The following is a 15,829-nucleotide window of genomic DNA, read 5'->3' on the forward strand; positions in this document are numbered from 1 at the left end:
GGGGCATTTAGAATGGCCAATCCACCTAAGCTACACATCCCTGGTCACTATGGGAAATTTAGCATGGCCAATCCACCTAGCCTGCACATCCCTGCTCACTATGGGCATTTAGCATTGCCAATCAACCTAACCTGCACATCCCTGGTCACTGTGGGCCATTTGGCATGGCCAATCCACCTAGCTTGCACCTCCCTTGTTACTATGGTCCATTTAGCATGGCCAATCCACCAAACCTGCACATCCCTGGTCGTTATGGGTAATTTAGCATGGCCAATCCACCTAACCTGCACATCCCTGGTCACTATGGTTAGTTTAGCATGGCCAATCCACCTACCCTGCACATCCCTGGTCACTATGGGTAATTTAGCATGCATGGCCAATCCACCTAACCTGCACTTCCCTGGTCATTATGGGTAATTTAGCATGGCCAATCCACCTAACCTGTACATCCCTGGTCACTATGGGCCATTTAGCATGTCTAATCCACCTAACCTGCCAATCCCTGGTCACTATGGGCCATTTAGCATGGCCAATCCACCTAACCTGCACATTCCTGTTCACTATGGGCCATGTAGCATGGCCAATCCACCTAACATGCACATCCCATGTCAATATGGGCCATTTAGCCTGGCCAATCCACCAAACCTGCACATCACTGGTCACTATGGGCAGCTTAGCATGGTCAACCCACCTAACCTACACATCCCTGGTCACTATGGGCCATTTAGCATGCATGGCCAATCCACCTAACCTACACTTCCATGGTCATTATGGGTAATATAGCATGGCCAATCCACCTAACCTGCACATCCCTGGTCATTACGGGCGATTTAGCATGGCCAATCCACCTAACCTGCACATCCCTGGTCACTATGGGCAATTTAGCATGGCCAATCCACCTAACCTACACATCCCTGGTCACTATGGACAATTTGGCATGGCCAATCCACCTAGCCTTCACGCTGTTGGTCCCTATGGGTAATTTAGCATGGCCAATCCACCAAACCTGCACTTCCCTGGTCTCTATGGGCAATTTCACATGGGTAATCCACCTAACCTACACATCCCTGGTCACTGTGGGAAATTTAGCATGGCCAACCCACCAAACCTGCACATCCTTGGTCACTATGAGCAATTTAGCATGGCCAACCACCTAGCCTGCACATCCATAGTCAGTATGGGCCATTTAGAATGGCCAAGCCACCCAGCCTGCACATCCCTTGTCACTATGTGCCATTTAGAATGGCTAAGCCACCCAGCCTACACATCCCTTGTCACTATGTGCCATTTAGCATGGCCAATCCACTTAACCTGCACATCCCTGGTCACTATGGGCCATTTAGCATGGCCAATCCACCTAGCCTGCACATCCCTTGTCAGTATGGGTTATTTAGCATGGCCAAAGCACATAAGCTACACATCCCTGGTCCCTATGGGCGATTTAGCATGGCCAATCCACCTAAGCTACACATCCCTGGTCACTATGAGTGATTTAGCGTGGCTAATCCACCTAACCTGCACATCCCTGGTCAATATGCGCAATTTAGCATGGCCAACAATCTAGCCTGCACATATCAGGTCAATATGGGGCATTTAGAATGGCCAATCCACCTAAGCTACACATCCCTGGTCACTATGGGAAATTTAGCATGGCCAATCCACCTAGCCTGCACATCCCTGCTCACTATGGGCATTTAGCATTGCCAATCAACCTAACCTGCACATCCCTGGTCACTGTGGGCCATTTGGCATGGCCAATCCACCTAGCTTGCACCTCCCTTGTTACTATGGTCCATTTAGCATGGCCAATCCACCAAACCTGCACATCCCTGGTCGTTATGGGTAATTTAGCATGGCCAATCCACCTAACCTGTACATCCCTGGTCACTATGGGCCATTTAGCATGCATGGCCAATCCACCTAACCTGCACTTCCCTGGTCATTATGGGTAATTTAGCATGGCCAATCCACCTAACCTGTACATCCCTGGTCACTATGGGCCATTTAGCATGTCTAATCCACCTAACCTGCCAATCCCTGGTCACTATGGGCCATTTAGCATGACCAATCCACCTAACCTGCACATTCCTGTTCACTATGGGCCATGTAGCATGGCCAATCCACCTAACATGCACATCCCATGTCAATATGGGCCATTTAGCCTGGCCAATCCACCAAACCTGCACATCACTGGTCACTATGGGCAGCTTAGCATGGTCAACCCACCAAACCTACACATCCCTGGTCACTATGGGCCATTTAGCATGCATGGCCAATCCACCTAACCTACACTTCCATGGTCATTATGGGTAATATAGCATGGCCAATCCACCTAACCTGCACATCCCTGGTCATTACGGGCGATTTAGCATGGCCAATCCACCTAACCTGCACATCCCTGGTCACTATGGGTAATTTAGCATGGCCAATCCACCTAACCTGCACATCTCTGGTCACTATGGGCCATTTAGCATGGCCAATCGACCTAAGCTACACATCCCTGGTCACTATGGGCAATTTAGCATGGTCAATCCACCTAACCTACACATCCCTGGTCACTGTGGGAAATTTAGCATGGCCAACCCACCAAACCTGCACATCCCTGGTCACTATGAACAATTTAGCATGGCCAACCACCTAGCCTGCCCATCCATAGTCAGTATGGGCCATTTAGAATGGCCAAGCCACCCAGCCTGCACATCCCTTGTCATTATGTGCCATTTAGAATGGCCAAGCCACCCAGCCTGCACATCCCTTGTCACTATGTGCCATTTAGCATGGCCAATCCACTTAACCTGCACATCCCTGGTCACTATGGGCCATTTAGCATGGCCAATCCACCTAGCCTGCACATCCCTTGTCACTATGGGCTATTTAGCATGGCCAAAGCACATAAGCTACACATCCCTGGTCCCTATGGGCAATTTAGCATGGCCAATCCACCTAAGCTACACATCCCTGGTCACTATGAGTGATTTAGCGTGGCTAATCCACCTAACCTGCACATCCCTGGTCAATATGGGCAATTTAGCATGGCCAACAATCTAGCCTGCACATATCTGGTCACTATGGGGCATTTAGCATGGCCAATTAACCTAACCTGCACATTCCTGGTCACTGTGGGCCATTTGGCATGGCCAATCCACCTAGCTTGCACCTCCCTTGTTACTATGGTTCATTTAGCATGGCCAATCCGCCAAACCTGCACATCCCTGGTCGTTATGGGCAATTTAGCATGGCCAATCCACCTAACCTGCACATCCCTGGTCACAATGGGCCGCTTAGCATAGCCAATCCAACTAACCTACACAACCCTGGTCATTGTGGGCGATTTAGCATGGTCAATCCACCAAACCTGCACATCCCTGGTCATTACGGGTGATTTAGCATGGCCAATCCACCTAACCTGCACATCCCTGGTCATTATGGGTAATTTAGCATGGCCAATCCACCTAACCTGCACATCTCTGGTCACTATGGGCCATTTAGCATGGCCAATCGACCTAAGCTACACATACCTGGTCACTATGGGCAATTTAGCATGGCCAATCCACCTAACCTACACATCCCTGGTCACTATGGACAATTTGGCATGGCCAATCCACCTAGCCTTCACGCTGTTGGTCCCTATGGGTAATTTAGCATGGCCAATCCACCTAACCTGCACTTCCCTGGTCTCTATGGGCAATTTCACATGGGTAATCCACCTAACCTACACATCCCTGGTCACTGTGGGAAATTTAGCATGGCCAACCCACCAAACCTGCACATCCTTGGTCACTATGAGCAATTTAGCATGGCCAACCACCTAGCCTGCCCATCCATAGTCAGTATGGGCCATTTAGAATGGCCAAGCCACCCAGCCTGCACATCCCTTGTCACTATGTGCCATTTAGAATGGCCAAGCCACCCAGCCTGCACATCCCTTGTCACTATGTGCCATTTCGCATGGCCAATCCACTTAACTTACACATCCCTGGTCACTATGGGCCATTTAGCATGGCCAATCCACCTAGCCTGCACATCCCTTGTCACTATGGGCTACTTAGCATGGCCAAAGCACATAAGCTACACATCCCTGGTCCCTATGGGCAATTTAGCATGGCCAATCCATCTAAGCTACACATCCCTGGTCACTATGGGTGATTTAGCGTGGCTAATCCACCTAACCTGCACATCCCTGGTCAATATGGGCCATTTAGTATGGACATTCCACCAAAGCTGCACATCCCTGGTAACTATGGGCTATTTAGAATGGCCAATCCACCTAACCTGCACATCCCTGGTCACTATGGGCCATTTAGCATGGCCAATCCACCTAGCCTGCACATCCCTTGTCACTATGGGCTATTTAGCATGGCCAAAGCACCTAAGCTACACATCCCTGGTCACTATGCGCAATTTAGCATGGCCAATCCACCTAACCTGCACATCCCTGCTCACTGTGGGCATTTAGCATTGCCAATCAACCTAACCTGCACATCCCTGGTCACTGTGGGCCATTTGGCATGGCCAATCCACCTAGCTTGCACCTCCCTGGTTACTATGGTCCATTTAGCATGGCCAATCCACCGAACCTGCACATCCCTGGTCACAATGGGCCATTTAGCATAGCCAATCCAACTAACCTGCACATCCCTGGTCACAATGGGCCATTTAGCATAGCCAATCCAACTAACCTACACATCCCTGGTCATTGTGGGCGATTTAGCATGGTCAATCCACCTAACATGCACATCCCTGGTCACTATGTGCGATTTAGCATGGCCAATCCACATAACCTACGTATCCCTGGTCACTATGGGCAATTTATCATGGCCAATCCACCTAACCTACACATCCCTGATCACTATGGGCAATTTAGCATGGCCAATCCACTAAACAGCATATCTCTGGTCACTATGGGCAATTTAGCATGGCCAATCCACCTAACCAGCACATCACTGGTCAGTATGTGCAATTTAGCATGGCCAATCCATCTAACCTGCACATCCCTGAGCACTGTGGGCAATTTAGCAAGGCCAAACCACCCAATCTGCATATCCCTGGTCACTATGGGCCATTTGGCATGGCCAATCCACATAACCTGCACATCCGAGTTCACTATGGGCAATTTAGCATGGCCAATCCACCTAACCTACACATCCCTGGTCACTATGGGCCATTTAACATGTCAAATCCAACTAACCTGCACATCGTTAGACTGTGGAGGAAACTGGAGCAGTCATGGGGAGAATTTGCAAGCTCCGTCCAAGGGTGGAATCAAGCCTCTGTCACTGGCGTTGTGAGACAGCAGTGCTAGCCATTTTGCCCCAAGGGAGGATGCTGCACTGCTGGCTCAAGGAAACAAGAAAATGATCAGATTCATGAGGGTAGCACAGGAGAAAGAATGAAAGCTGGAAGATAGGAATTAAAAGATCTGAGAAGTCTGTCTTTAGCACATGAGGAATCTACAAATCCAAAATTGGAACCAGAGCAAGAAAATGTGTATAGACTTTGTGAAGATGTAAATACCTACTTACCTTCCACTGAATTTTCTGGTTAAGCTTTTGATAAAGGGGTTTTCTAAACTCCTTTAACATTGAATCCTTGGAGACACCAGTGCAGAAGCCATGCCCTCTTTTTATGGCACTGGGTACAGTTTTCTGGTAAATAACAGTTTTTATATCTCAGTATTCAGTCTGTTAGAATGACTCTAACTGTGTGAATGTTCAGGTGTGCAAGTGGGTAGGATTGGTGAGTCGATAACATGTTAGGGTGACAGATTGTGAAGGGGAGAATGTGTAAGGGGGCAGGATGATGGAGTGCTAGGTAGTAGGTGGGTAGTGTGACAGGTGGGTAGGTCACAGGGTGGTGATAGGTCAAAGTGAGGACTGCAGGTGCTGAAGATTAGAGTCAAGATTAGAGCAGTGCTGGAAATGCACAGCAGGTCAGGCAGCATCCAAGGAGCAGGAAAATCGACGTTTTGGGCAGGAACTCTTCATTAGGAATCTAACCACAGGGTGGTGATGTCAGTGGGATCAAGGGGCCATGTCATCATGAGGAAGTCATGATGGGGAGAAAGGAGGTACAGGTAGTGTCAGAGGTTCAGAGGACTTTTGGTGTGTCGGAAGGTTAGAGCACAGGGGATGCGGGGTCAGCGGGTTGGGAAAGAAGGATCTGTTTTTTAGAACCGTGAAGTTAAACACAGTTTTAATCTGTTTGGGACCTCGGATTGGTACCTGGGACTTTGTGGCCATTTCAGAGACATGGATAGAGCAGGGACAGGAATGGTTGTTGCAGGTTCTGGGATTTAGATGTTTCAATAAGAACAGAGAAGATGGTAAAAGAGGGGAGGTGTGGCATTATTAGTCAAGGACAGTATTATGGTCGCAGGAAGGATGTTTGAGGCAGTATGGTCTGAGGTTAGAAACAGAAAAGGAGAGGTCACCCTGTTGGGAGTTTTCTAGAGGCCTCTGAATAGTTGCAGTGATGTAGAGGAAAGGATAGCAAAGATAATTCTGGATAAGAGCGAGAGTAACAGGATGCTTGTTATAGGTGCTTTAAACTTCGAAATATTGACCGGAAATACTATAGTTCGAGTATTTTAGATGGGTCAGTTTTTGTACAATTTGTGTAGGATGGTTTCCTGACACAGTATATAGACAAGCCAACAAGGGAAGGGGCCATATTGGATTTGATATTGGGTAATGAACCTGGCCAGGTGTTAGATTTAGAGGTAGGTCAGCACTTTGGTGATAGAGACCACAATTTGGTTATGTTTACTTTAGTGATGGAATGGGATAGCTATTTACCACAGGGCAAGAGGTATTCCTGGGAGAAAGGCAATTATGATGTGAATAGGCAAGGTTTAGGTTGCATAAGATGGGGAAGGAAACTGCAGGGATGGGCACAATTGAAATGTGGAGCTTATTCAAGGAACAGCTACTGCATATCCATGATAAGTATATACCTGTCAGGCAGGGAGGAAGTGGTTGAGCAAGGGTGCCGTGGTTTACTAAAGAAGTTGAATCTCTTGTCAAGAGGAAGAAGAAAGCTTAGATTAGGATGAGACTTGAAGGCTCAGTTAGGGCGCTTGAGAGATACAAGTTAGCCAGGAAATACCTAAAGAGAGAGCTAAGAAGAGCCAGGTGGAGACATGAGAAGTTGTTGGCAGATAGGATCAAGGAAAACCATAAAGCTTTCTATAGGTATATCAGGAATAGAAGAATGACTGGAGAAAGATTAGAGCCAATCAAGGACAGTAGTGGGAAGTTGTGCGTGGAGTCTGAGGAGATAGGGCGAGCACTAAATGAGCATTTTTCCTCAGTATTCACACTGGAAAAAGACAATGTTGTCGAGGAGAAAACTGAGATAAAGGCCACTAGACTTGACATGATTGAGTTTCACAAGGAAGAGGTGTTAGCAATTCTGGAAAGTGTGAAAATAGATAAGTCCCCTGGGGCAGATGGGATTTAACCTAAGATTCTCTAGGAAGCCAGGGAGGAGACTGCAGAGCTTTCGGCTTTGATCTCAATGTCTTCATTATCTACAGGAATAGTGCCAGAAAACTGGAGTATAACAAATGCCCCCTTGTTCAAGAAGAGGAGTAGAGACAACCCTGGTAATTATAGAAAAAGTGAGCCTTACTCCAGTTGCGGGTAAAGTGTTGGAAAAGGTTATAAGAGATAGGATTTATAATCATCCAGAGAAGAATAAGTTGATTAGGGATAGTCAATCCAGTTTTGTGAAGGGTGGGTCATGTCTCACAAAACATACTGAGTTCTTTGAGATGGTGACCAAGCAGGTGGGTGAGGGTAAAGCAGTTGATGGGGTGTATATGGATTTCAGTAAGGCATTTGATAAGGTTCTCCACAGTAGGCTATTGCACAGTATATGGTGGCATTGGATTGAGGGTGATTTAGCGGTTTGGATCAGAAATTCGCTAGCTGAAAGAAGATGGTGGTGGTTGATGGGAACTGTTCATCCTGGAGTTCAGTTACTAGTGGTGTAATGCAAGGATCTGCTTTGGGGCCACTGCTGTTTGTTGTTTTTATAAATGACCTCGATGAGGGTGTAGAGGGATGGGTCAGTAAATTTGCAGATGAACTAAATTCGGTGGAGTTGTGGATATTGCTGAAGGATGTTGCATGTTATAGAGGAATATAGATAAGCTGCAGAGTTGAATTGAGAGGTGGCAAATGAAGTTTAATGCAGAAGAGTGTGAAGTGATTCACTTCGGAAGGAGCAACAGGAATAAAGAGTACTGGGCTAACGGTAAGATTCTTGGTAGTGCAGGTGAGCAGAGAAATCTTGGTGTCAATGTACATAAATCCCTGAAAGTTGCCTCCCAGATTGATAGGGTTGTTAAGAAGGCATACGGTGTTTTAGCTTTTATTGATAGAGGGATTGAGTTTCAGAGCAATGAGGTCATGCTGCATCTATACAAAACTGGTGCGGCCACACTTGGAGTATTGTGTGTAGTTCTGGTCCCTGCATTATAGGAAAAACATGGAAGCTTTGGAAAAGGTGCAGATGAAATTTATTAGGATGTTGCCTGGAATGCAGGGAAGGTCTTATGAGGAAAGGCTGAGGCATTTGAGGCTATTTTTGTTAGAGAGAAGAAAGTTGAGAGGCAACTTAATTAAGACATACAAGCTAATCATAGGGTTAGATAAGGTGAACAGTGAGAGCCTTTTTCCTCAGATGGTGATGGCTAGCACAGGGGGACATAGCTTTAAACTGAGGGGTGATAGATATAGGACAGAAGTCAGAGATAGTTTCTTTACTCAGAGAGTAGTAGGGGCGTGGAACACACTGCCTGCAACAGCAGTAGACTTGCCAACTTTAAGGGCACTTAAATGGTTCTTCGATTAACATATGAATGAAAATGGAATAGTGTAGTATAGATAGGCTTCAGAGTGGTTCCACAGTTCGACGCAACATCAAGGGCCGATGTGCCTGTACTATGCTGTAATGTTTTATGTCTTTATGATTATATATGTCTAATATTCAGGTAAGTGGGTCACATCTGTCCCAAGTTTTATACATTAATTCAGGTTCGAGAAAGATGGAGTAACTGGAACTCCCATTCAGAACACAGAACATAGAACATTACAGCACAGTACAGGCCCTTTGGCCCTCAATGTTGCACCTACCTGTGGAACCACTCTGAATCCTACCTAACCTACACTATTCCATTTTCATTCCTATGCCTATCCAATAACCTTTTAAATGCCCTTAAAGTTGGCCAGTCTACTACTGTTGCAGGCAGGCCATTCCACATCCCTACTACTATTTCTGACAGGGATGAGGAGGAATTTCTTCTCTGAAAGCATCATTAAGATTTGAAATTCTCTACCCCAGTAGACAGTCTAAATTGTGTCATTGAATATATTCAAGGCTGAATTAGACTTTGGAACTGCAGGGCATTGAGGGTTGTAGGGTAAGACAGGAAATTGGACATCAGGTCACAATCAGATCAGCCGCAATGCTATGGAATAGTTGAACAGTCTCAAGGGCCAAATAACATAGTTCTGTTCCTATTCCTTACATTCTCCCATAGACTTTATGATATTTTACTGTGTTAGTGATGCTATTGAAATACATTTAGTTGATAATAACCAGACAATTTGATTATAGAGAGATAAATATTCACTTGGGTATCAGGGATAGCATCCCTGCTCTTTTTCAAACTGTCACCATAAGATCACTTACAGCCAGGAGCACTGAAGCATCCCACAAACACAGTACTCCTTCACATTTCCACAAGGAGCATCAGTCCAGACTCTGTGCTTAAGTCTCTGGATTAGGACTTGAGCCTATAACCTTCTAACTCGAAGGTGAGCATGCTACCCACTAAGCCAGCATTGAGAGACACCAGAAGTGTGTGAGGTACCCACAACTATCCTATTGCCTTATAAATATTGGTCATCTTAACTTCCTCTTTTGAGAAAATGAGAAGACATTAACCAGAAAGCAGCGGGAGGCTCCTTAAATTCGATACTAATTACTTCAAAAGACTGAGAGTAGAAACAATGAGGTTTCATCTCCATGGCAACCTGGCAGTTGGATGTGCTAAGACCAGAAGAGTATCTCAAAGGTATGTGATATTTCTTTGGTTCAGATATTAACACAGGAGCAGAGTGCAGTTTCCCTGTAAGAAAATTGTGGAATGAAAAGAAGAGTGGAACTGAGTGAGGAGGAAGAAAGTGGGAACGAGGAGAGTGTGATTGAGGGAAGGTGGGGTGATTGGGGTTCTTCTGCAAGTTTCAAGATGAAGCATTATTCAGGTTTACATTTATATACACAATTGTTTAGTGATTTTTTTTTAAAAAGACTTCTTCTCTGGCATGTGTTGCCCATGGATTGATTGGTTCTCCAGACCATTTTAGACAGCAGTTAAGAACCAAACATGTTGCTATGGGTCTGGAGTCACATATATGGCAGATCAGGCAAAGATGGCAGATTTCTTTATCTAAAATGCATTACTGAACCAGATGGGCTTTTTCAGGCAATCGCTACACTGTCATCATTAGACTAGCTATTAATCTCGATTGCTTTTATAAGACCACAAAACCTGAGGACACATGAGCACGAGTAGACCTTTTGGCCCCTTAAGGTTACTCCACTATTCAATAGAATCATGGCTGATCCAGCATTTCTTCCATGAACTTTCCTGCTCTTTCCCCGTAACCCTTGATTCTGTGATCAAGAATCGATCTCAGTCTTACATATACACAGCTCTGCCCCCATGGCTGTCTGTGTCAAGGAGTTCCAAATACTCACACTCTCTGCAAGTTGAACTTCCTGCTATCTCAGTCTTAAATTGGCACCCCTTTATTTTGAGTCTATGTACTCTGGTCTAAGATTCTTGCATAAGGGCAAACATCCTCTCAGCACTTACTCTGTCAGGCCCTTTAAGAATTCTATATCTTTCAAGGAGATCTCCTTTCATTCTAAATTCCAATGAGTAGGGACCCAGACTGTTCAATCTTTGCTTATAAGACAGTCCCTCCATACCTGGGATCATCCTTGTGAACTTTCTCTGAACTGTGTCTCATAAAATAATACCTTTCCTTAAATAAGAGAACCAAATTTGCAGAGTACTACAGATGTGGTCTCACCAGCCCCTTTTACAGTTGCTGCAAGACTTTCTGAGTCTTATACTTCAAACCCCTTGAAATAAAGGCTAATATTCCTTTAAAATTCCTGATTACCTGTTTCATCTATATTTATGCTTTCTGTGTTTCATACACAAATACTCCCAAGTCCTACTATCACAGCTTTTTGAAGTTTTTCTCCATTTAAACAGTACTCTGTTCTTTTGTTCTTCCTTCCAAACTGATCAAGTTCATACTTTCTCACATGATTGTCCACGGCAACTTTTTGCACACTAACTGAATCTATTAATATCTCTCTGTAAAATGTTTGTATCTCTCCCACAATTCGCCTTTTCACCTATTTTTGTGTTGCTCCAAATTTTGCGACCGTACGTTCACTTCCTTCTGTCAAGTTATTACTTTATATTGTAAACTGTTGCAGTGTCAGCATTGATCCTTGTGGAACCCCCCTGGTTTCAGATCATCAACCTGAAAAAGAACCCCTTATCCCCACTTGCTGTTTCCTGCCCATTAGCCAATTTTCTATCCATGTCAATATACTACCTTCACCACATGGGCTGTTACACCACAGGACCATTGACATAGAATTAGGCCATTCTGCTCATTCAGTCTGCTCTGCCATTTGAACATGGGTGATGTTTCTCAACCACATTCTCCTGCTTTCTCCCCATAACCTTTATTCCTCTTACTAATCAAGAATCCACCTATCACTGTCCAAAATGCACTCAATGACTTTGGCTCCACAGCTTTCTGTAGCAGTGAGTTCCACAAATAACCAGCCACTAGCTAAAGAAATTCCTCCTTATGTCAGTTCTAAACGATCTCCTTTTCACTTTGAGTTTGTGCCCTCAGTTCCTCGTCTCTATCCAGGCTTCTTAATATTCTGCAAGTTTCAATGAGACCCCCTCTCATCCTTCTAATCTCCATCAAGTACAGACCCAGAGTCCTCAGTTGTTCCTCATGTATCAACCCTTTTATGCCTGGATCGTTTTTGTATATCCCATCTGGACCCTCCTACTTGACAACTTACTGCTTGGAGCCCTACACATAACTCCCACCAGGGTGTCTTCTTCTTCTTTGTGATTTCTCAACTCTACCCATACAGATACTATTCCTTCCAACCCTATAGTGCTACCTGCTTTCGATTTAATTCAATTTGGTACTAACATGGCAATGCTGCCTCCTCTGCCCATCTGCCTGTTCTTTCAGTAGGACACCTATTCTTAGATATTTAGTTCCCAGCCTGATCATCTTGCAATCAATTTCAATCTGCATTATAATCTCAATTGCCTTGTTTCATATACTAATTGCCTTTTAAGTCCCATTATCTGCTGTGCCTGAAGTGAGATTCCTGAATCTTACTACACTGTCTGCCCTATTACTTAGAGTCATCGAGATGTACAGAACAGAAACAGACCCTTCGGTCCAACTCATCCATACCGACCAGATATCTCAACCCAATCTAGTCCCACCTGCCAGCACCTGGCCCATATCCCTCCAAACCCCTCCTATTCATATACCCATCCAGATGTATTTTAAATATTTCAAGTGTTGTCTCCAGCCACTTCCTCTGGCAGCTCATTCCATACACATACCACCCTCTGCGTGAAAAAGTTGCCCCTTAGGTCTCCTTTATATTTTTTCCTTCTCACCCTAAACCTATGCCCTTGAGTTCTGGACTCCCCCACCCCAGGGAAAAGACTTTGCCTATTTATCCTAACCGTGCCCTTCATGATTTTGTAAACCTCTATAAGGTCATCCCTCAGCCTCCGACACTCGAGGGAAAACAGCCCTAGCCTATTCAACCTCTCCCTATTCTCAAATCCTCCAGCCCTGACAACATCCAACATTGTTCTGAAAATTTTAATAACCTCCACAAGCCCTCACCCTTCAATTAGTTTAAATTTTTTGTAACCTCAACTTATCTCAATTTTCACCATCAGTTTGTTTATCTTACTTCATGCATTAAGGTACAAAGTCTTTAAGTCCATGGAACATTTTATATCAGTTTAAAGTTCATGTCTGAAACACAGCACCTCAGACAATTCAGAGCTCCGTCATTGGAGAGCATAATTGAATTAAAACATTCTGAATGAAGGGTGAGAATACCACTATTATGGCAAGAATGGCAACCATATGTTGTGAACTCATGCCATTTTGTCTTGTCTCGAGATTTACACTTTACAATACATGTAGACTGCAGCTAGGAGAAAGTGAGGACTGCAGATGCTGGAGGTCAGAGTCGAGAGTGTGGTGCTGGAAAAGCACAGTAGGTCAAGCAGCATGATGAAGGGCTTATGCCCGAGACATCGATTCTCCTGACCCATTTAGATTGCGACTACTGACCTAAGTCTAGCAACTGCAGTTTCAATCTCAGCCCAATAGAGTTTTAGTATTGCTGTTTGCTGCCCAGGAATGAGCTGTGGGCATGTACAATTCCCCAAGTCCAAAGAACTCCTCCTCACGCCCAATGCCGTTATCTCCACCGCAAAGTCCATGGTTGGGCCCCAACTACTTTGCAAGTGATAGAGAGTGGTCCTCTCTTTCTTCCACTTTGTGATAAACTGACTGCATTCTAATAGTCCTTTGTCTGCCTGAGTGGTGAGTTCTTCATACGGAGAACAATGCATATCTGACAGTGGTTATAAGGCAGTTATTTAATCATGGGGGTTCACTGCAAGAGATCGAGAGATAAGACTTGAGTGGTTTATAGCTGTCATCTCAATCCCAAGTTCAGATTTCAACCTTGAAAAATCTATCCTGTTGTTTGTTATTGTTTACATCATGTAATGGGTTACATTTTATTAAAGGGTTAATTATTATTGCTGTTTCTGTCACAGTTATAGCTGTATTGTAGAATACAATTGGTTGTGCTCTCCAATTCTAATGACACTCAAAAAAAATTCACATTATCGTTTCAAATTTATCCAAGAAATAATCTTCAGTCGAATTCTCAGAAATTTTGTGTATCTTCAGCACTGATAAAACAGTAACATAACTAACATGTGTACATACATTCTGAGGATTTATTGTCTGTTTTTCTTTGCATACTTATTTTCAAAGCCTATCTTCTTTGCAGTAGATTTGTTTGTTCAGAGTAACTATGTTTGGAAAAAAATGCCATTGCTTCCCCTGTGATTGCTGTGGTAGCAGTTGGGTAGAAGGCACCAAAAAAGTCATGGTGCAGATGTCCAGTTGAGATAAATGGAAGGAGATCAACAAAGCATTGCTCTTCAATAATGGGGGAGATTAATTTTAGGACATTTTTAAGAGTCTCACTCGGTTATATGCTAGATCCTATTGACTAAAATAATTTATTTTGTATAAACTGCAGGCTGTTTTGAGATTAGATATGGGATTTTGTTCTAAACTTTGACTTTTCAAGATATGAATTTCAACAGTTCCTTTGAAAAGAAAAAGCTTATGAAGGCAAGGGATTTGAAGGTTGGGAAGTTGAACACACTTTAAGAACCTAGTGCCTCCATTATAGAATTTTTAAAAAATTGTTTACCACAACCTGGACTTTAGGCCTGTTTGAATATCATTGCAAAGTAGATTTAAGTGGGACTATTTCTGTTCTCTTCCTTCAGGTACTGTCTCTTTATTTAAAATTTGCCATCTTCACCTCTCTCCTCAAAAAAACACCCATGATTCCTCTGTACTTCCCGTTGCCGAACTTCCTTTCTTCGCCAGTGTCCTTGGTCTTGTCCTTTCCCATTTCCATCCAATTTTTGACCGAACTCCAGATTGAATCCCTCAATCTTGTTTCCACCACTGCTTTTTTTTTCTGTTCAGAGATGCTATTATCCACCTCTGGATGCTTCTGTTTCCAACACCAATTACCTGTGTTACTAAGTGAAAGAACAATTAAGAAGCACTACACAGCAGGAGCAGTGCTACTGCCATTTTGCCAAAATGACTCTTACTGCAGTCACAAATAACACTGATCTAATAAAGGCAGTCTACACTTCTTTGTCCTTCTCAATTTGTCTGCACGCTTTGACATGGTTGATGACATAATCCTCTTCTAAAGCCTTTCCAGTTGACTGGATGTATACTAGCTTAGTTCCACTCTTAGATATCTACTCATAGCCACAGAATAGTTCACAATGGCTTCTCTTTCTGTTCTGGATCTGGTATTCTCAAGGAGCTATTTTTCACATCCTCTTATTCCTTATCTAAATGCTGCCCTTCAGAAATATCAGCCACAGGTGGCAATAGAGATAAGCACTTCACTGACTAATGGTTTTGATGCTGTGAGTTCAAATTCCACCCCATCAGCTAGTTAATGTAAATTCACATCATAAATCTGGAATTAAAGAGCTAATTTCAGCAATGGTGCCATGATGCTATCATCGCCTGTAGTAAAAAATCATCTAATTCATAAATGTTCTTTAGGGAAATCTGCTGCCCTTAGCTTAGAAAGGTGATTGACACATAACTGTCTTCCTAAATAGCCTAGCAAATCATTCAATTCAAGGGCAATAAATGCCAGTGTTTCCAATCATAACCAGAATCAATGAATGAAAAGAAAACAAAAAGGGCAGCACAGTCCCTCAGTGGTGAGCACTATTGCCTCACAGCACCAGGGACCTGGGTTCAATTCCACCCTCAGACAACTGCCTTTGTGGAGTCTGTGTTTGTGTGGGTTTCCTCCAGGTGCTCCAGTTTCCTCCCGCAGTCCAAAGATATGCAGGTTAGGTGGATTGGCCATGGTAAATTGGCCC

Source organism: Chiloscyllium plagiosum, unplaced genomic scaffold, assembly GCF_037043375.1.
Source record: "Chiloscyllium plagiosum isolate Xiang-an unplaced genomic scaffold, Cpla_swu_hap1 HiC_scaffold_18, whole genome shotgun sequence".
In the NCBI taxonomy this organism is placed as follows: Eukaryota; Metazoa; Chordata; class Chondrichthyes; order Orectolobiformes; family Hemiscylliidae; genus Chiloscyllium; species Chiloscyllium plagiosum.